Source organism: Mus musculus, chromosome 12, assembly GCF_000001635.26.
Source record: "Mus musculus strain C57BL/6J chromosome 12, GRCm38.p6 C57BL/6J".
Lineage (NCBI taxonomy): Eukaryota > Metazoa > Chordata > Mammalia > Rodentia > Muridae > Mus > Mus musculus.
Window position 1 is genome coordinate 80,617,876 of NC_000078.6, and position 5,924 is coordinate 80,623,799.

The 5,924-nt window shown below is 43.7% G+C and overlaps 1 non-coding gene across 1 annotated transcript; it reads right to left on the bottom strand.

Moving 5' to 3' along the window:
* Positions 1-4,954: 4,954 nt before the first annotated feature.
* On the bottom strand, positions 4,955-5,058 carry Gm23817. The gene has a single exon (XR_003950309.1). It is a non-coding gene; the product is annotated as a U6 spliceosomal RNA (small nuclear RNA).
* Between the last annotated feature and the right edge of the window lie 866 nt (positions 5,059-5,924).

The window sequence follows — 5,924 nt, forward strand, 5'->3', positions numbered from 1 at the left end:
TCACTATCAACTGTCATATCAATAAATCCCCTGTCTCCTCAACAGGCATTCGCTAGGGTCCCCTGTGTGATCGTGTCCTGCCCAGAACAGAGAAGACCAGGGAGGCACATCAAGAGGCTTGAGGCTAGGTATCATAGCATCACTAAAGCTGGCACTGCACAACTCTCAGATCAGAACGGGGAGTATCTCTTTCAGCACCAGGCACTGTATCTGGACAGAAGCAACCTTAGGGAGGGGAGTATGCAGGAGCTTTAAAATATCACCAGGATTTAGCTTGATTTCTTGATTCACAGCCCTGGGTGAGGCATAGTAGTACGTCAGAAATGCAGTTTCAGTGGCTCAAAAAGTCTCCCTGGTGCTTCCCAGACTTGAGAATGCCTAGCTGACTCAGCAGAGTCATCTCAGCTTCCTATGAGTTCCTCCTGCAAGCAGCTAAATAGTCCAGAGAAAAGCGCCCTTTCTCGGGTATAGTGGCATATACCTGTCACCTCGGCACGCAGGAGGCTGAGGCTAGAGGTGAGTGGAAACCCTTCCTGAAACCACAGCACACTGGAAGTGGTGGCTGTGTCTCCATAGGCTTCCGACTGTGACCTCAGGAAGAGTAAGGCCAAAGTAGTCTCTGAGATGACCAGGGCCACTGAGGGGAAGGTCGGAATGTTGCTAGGCATCCGCCTATTCACCCTGGAGCAGATACTGGAAGACTCACCTACACTTTCTTTTTCTGAGACCCCAGGAGCAGTGTAGCTGGCTAAGCCTGGAGCCCTATGGCAGGGCAGGTACCCCTAATCCAAAGCCTGTAGGTGGAAGTGGGAGTGGGAGTTAACACAACCATGGCAGCTCTCCAGCCCCAGGCTTCTAAGAAGAAAGAAACCATGATCTATCCCATTTCTCTGAAATTACAGTCCAGAGGCCTTAAATTCAAACATCTCTTGACAAGGACCCAGGGCCTGTCTCAGCTAAAGTGATGTAATCCGTTCTTGTTAGCTTCTCCCTGTTCTCTCGAGAAGCATAAAGCAAATTACGTTTGGCACAGAAGAGGCTTTTAGACCAACCTTTCCACAATATGTCTGGAGTCTGGCATCCAGTGCAAGTGTATAATTACAAGAGAGAAAGGTGTGTGGAGGATGAGTTGGCACAGGCCCTCAAATGTAGCAGAAAGGATTGCTGCTGTCTTCAAAGACAAAACATCTTTCTTCGAGATGGCATATGACTCAAGCTGTGAATTGGAGTAAACAGAAGAGTAAATCACTAGGAAAAGACTCCCCTAAGGTTCCCACCACTAATTCCCCCCGCCCCCTGCCCCCATCCCCCAGGCACTGGACCCTGAGCTAGCGTCTTCCAACCTTGCTATTTCTCAAATGTCCTGATGATGACCTCAGACTCTCAGCCCCTCCACCCTGTCACCTGTCACTCACCTGAAGGACTAGCCTACTGTCTGGCTGATCTTTCTACAACGTGCATGTCACCTGTTTCCTTGTCCTCTCCTCCCACGCCAATACCTGCCCCCCCCCCAAACTATGATAGCACTTGATACTAAAATTTATGCTCCTCCCCACAGTGCTGGAGACCATTCTGTTTTCAGAGCTGGACCTGTGTCTTTGTAACGCTTCGCCTGCACCAGTCAATAATCACTGTGCATCTAAATGTGCCACCAGGCCCTTTCACGGAAAGCTGTATCATGTGGGATACCTTGTTACTCTAAGTAAGGCCACCCACCTGGAAGTTTTGCAAAATGTAGAATGTTTGGCCTCACCTCAGGCAGGCCCAGACTTTAAACATTTAGACTACGTGCCTGTCAAATCTCCTCAGGAGCAATTTATTACATGTAGGGTTTTTTTGGTGTTGTTTAATTGGAGGTTTGAATTTTCAAGGCAGGGTTTAATGTAGCCCATGATGGCCTCAAATTCCCTGTGGCTGAGGTTGACCTTGAACACCTGATCTTCTTGCCTCTACCTCACAAGCACTAGGATTACAAATGTGTATCATCACACACAGTCTATATGATGCCAGAGATTGAACTGGGGGCTTTGTGATCAGGGAGGCAAGCACTCTAGCAGCTGAGCTGTACCCACAGCTATGCTGTCATACGTGCCTACTTGCTTCTTATAAACCCCACAGTATGTTTTTACTTTAAGCGGTGATTTAAAAAAAAAAAAACCAACCAAACAAACCAAGGTCTCAGGTCTTTCTCTATAATTCCGGCTGTCTTGAAACTTGCCATGTAGACCAGGCTGGCCTCCAACTCCCAGAGTTCCACCTGCCTCTGCCTGCCGAGTTTTGGGATTAAAGACACGTGCCACCTGGCCAGGTTAGATGAATGTTTTATTAAATAAATTAAAAATAAGTGCTAGGGAGATATAGCTCAGTGGGAAAAAAAATGCTCACTGAAAAAGCATGAAGATCTGACTTTGTATTATCAGCACCCAAGTTTATTGTTTTTTGTTTTTGTTTTTTAAAAAGCAAGCTGGGTGGTGGTAGCACACGCCTTTAATCCCAGCACTCGGGAGGCAGAGGCAGGCAGATTTCTGAGTTCGAGGCCAGCCTGGTCTACAGAGTGAGTTCCAGGACAGCCAGAGCTATACAGAGAAACCCTGTCTCGGAAAACAAAAACAAAAACAAAAACAACAAACAAACAAACAAACAAAGCAGCCAGGCATAGCAATGCACACTTGCTTGTATTCCAGTGCTGGGAGGCAGAGACAAGCGGGTCCCAGCACTTGCTGGCCAGCCAGGCTAGCCAACCAGGGAAAGTTCCGTGAGATACTCTGTATCAGTGAGATAGAGAGGGATAGAGGAAGTCAGCCAGTGTTGACCCCTACACGTGCATGCACAGGCACCTGCACCTGCAGACACTTGTGTACACACAAATAGACAATAAGATTCAAAACAAGGGCTGGTGAGATGGCTCAGTGGGTAAGAGCACCGGACTTCAAATCCCAGCAACCACATGGTGGCTCACAACCATCCATAACGAGATCTGACTCCCTCTTCTGGAGTGTCTGAAGACAGCTACAGTGTACTTACTTTATTATAATAAATAAATAAATCTTTTTAAAAAAAGATTCAAAACAAGAGAGGGTCTGCTATTTGCCCATATTTATAATAAATAAATAAATCTTAAAAAAAAAAAGATTCAAAACAAGAGAGGGTCTGCTATTTGCCCATGTTTCCCATCTGTGATGACTTGTGTCCGTCTGTTTTATTGACCTGGCCTGCGGAGGTTCCCTTGATCTCTTGTAGAACAAGTGTGCTGACAGTCAGTCATCTCTGATTTTATTTAAGAATCTTTACAATTTTTTAACTGAGAATTTTTTTTAAATTGAGAGACAGGAATGGAATATATTGGAGTTGTAGTCTCAGCCATTCAGTAAGATGATGAAGGATGACTGCCTGAGTCTAGGCAACATATTAAGATCTTGTTTTAAAATAAAATAAAATAAAAAATCAAACCCTGTATGGTCAAGGTAATTAGTATGTAATGTTACATACTTTTTTTTTTTGTTTGTTTGTTTGTTTTTCGAGACAGGGTTTCTCTGTATCGCCCTGGCTGTCCTGGAACTCACTCTGTAGACCAGGCTGGCCTCAAACTCAGAAATCTGCCTGCCTCTGCCCCCAAGTGCTGGGATTATAGGCGTGCGCCACCATGCCCGGCTGTGTTACATACTTTTATGATAAACGGCTTCTTCTGAAAAGACACTGATATTTCCACCATAGCCATGGTGGCCAGTGCTTCCAGGCACCTTCTATAGCTCCTGCTGAGAGACCATAGGCAGGCAAAGTAGCACTGAGAATTCACCTTGTGGTGAAGGTGATAAAGAGATTGTGGGTATACCTCTAGGACTTGATGACTGTGTCGATATCATGCTGGAACATCTATATTAGGTCAGATTCTGCAAATGGAAAGAGCATAACAAGGGGCTTCCTGGAGAGAAGCCTGAAGTGCGAACAGATTGCCTTGACTTACACTGGGCTCTGCTTGGTCTTAAAATGGCAAAGAAGCCGGGTGTGGTGGCACACATCTTTAATCCCAGCACTTGGGAGGCAGAGGCAGGCAAATTTCTGAGTTCGAGGCCAGCCTGGTCTACAAAGTGAGTTCCAGGACAGCTACGGCTACACAGAGAAACCCTGTCTCAAAATAAATAAATAAATAAAAATAAATAAAATGGCAAAAAAGTAGACTGCTTTTAAAGCCCTTAACGTTTAGATTCCTTTCTTGTTAAAGGAAAATACCTTGAAGATTTTTTTCATGGACATGTATGTATATACATACATATATATTTATACATAATGCACATTATATATTATATAAACACATATTGTTTTCATATATATTATATATTATATAAACACATATTTTATATAATATACATAAAACACATCATGTATTATATAAACACATTCTGTATTATATACATTATATATTATATAAACACATGTATATTATATATAATATATACATGATAAACACACACACATATATACATGTATGTATATATGAGTGTTTTGTCTGTATGTATGTTGTATGTATGAGCACCACTAGTGCGCAGTGCCTAAAGGGGCAGAAGAGGGTGATGAACCTAGGACTGGAGTTACAGGTGACTGTAAGCCACTGCAGGGATCCGCCAACTGAACATGGGTGCTTTGCAAAAGCAGGAAGCAGTCTTAACTGCTGAGCCATCTCTTCAGCCCTGGGATGTCTATTTTTTAAGTTAATCATGGTTATCCTGTGAAAAGAAGAATCTGGTTTTTTGAAGACTAGAAAATACAATTTTCTTTCTTTTTTTTTTTTTTTGGTTTTTCAAGACAGGGTTTCTCTGTGCAGCCCTGGCTGTCCTGGAACTCACTCTGTAGACCAGGCTGGCCTCGAACTCAGAAATCCGCCTGCCTCTGCCTCCTGAGTGCTGGGATTAAAGGCGTGCGCCACCACGCCTGGCCAATCTTTCTTTTTTTTTTTAAAAAAAAGATGATTCACATTCTTTCATATCACCATGCACAGAGGCTGTACAAATCTTTGCTGTATTGTTCCAAATTTAATATATGTGCCGCCAAAGTTAGCATTGGAAAGTCTTACCTTTATTTTATTTTTTAAAGATGTGTGGGCTGGAGAGATGGCTCAGAGGTTAAGAGCACTGACTGCTCTTCCAGAGGTCCTGAGTTCAAATCCCAGCACCCATATGGTGGCTCACAATCATCTGTAATGGAATCTGATGCTGCCTTCTGGTGTGTCTAAAGACAGCTACAGTGTACTCATATAAATAAAATTAAAATCTAAAAAAAAAAAAGATTGTGTGTGTGTGTGTGTGTGTGTGTGTGTGTGTGTGTGTATATCCATGTATCCATGTGTGCAGATGCTGGCAGAATCCAGAAGAGGGCATCAGATTTTCTAAAGATGGAATTACAGGCAGGTGTGAGCCCCCTGAGTGTGTGCTGGAAACTGAACTCTGGTCCTCTGGAAGGGTGGGAAGCACTCTTAAGAGCTGAGCCATCCCCCAGCCCTTCTGTTCTCCTCCTCCTTCTTTCCCCAATTTTCTTGTTTCAGTCTTTCACTTTCTACTGTTTCCACCTTTTTTTCCTGCAGTATCTGATCTATTATAAATTACATGCAATAAACATCTCCTTATATATACCTCTTATATTATTTATTTTATGTCCTAGTTAGCTTTAACTGTCAATTTGACCCAGTCTAGAATTCCAACTGAAGAATTACCGAGGTCAAGTTGGCCTGTGGCCAAGTATGTGGAGGATTGCCCTGATTGTAAACTGAAGTAAGAGGCTTGTCTTAGGGTTCTATTGCTTTGAACAGACACCATGACCAAGGCAACTCTTAGTAGGACAACATTGCTCTCTTGTTCTCTTGCCTTCTTGCACTCCCTCTGCCCTCTCACTCCTTCCCCCTTCTTTCCCCATTCCCCTCCTCCCTCTCT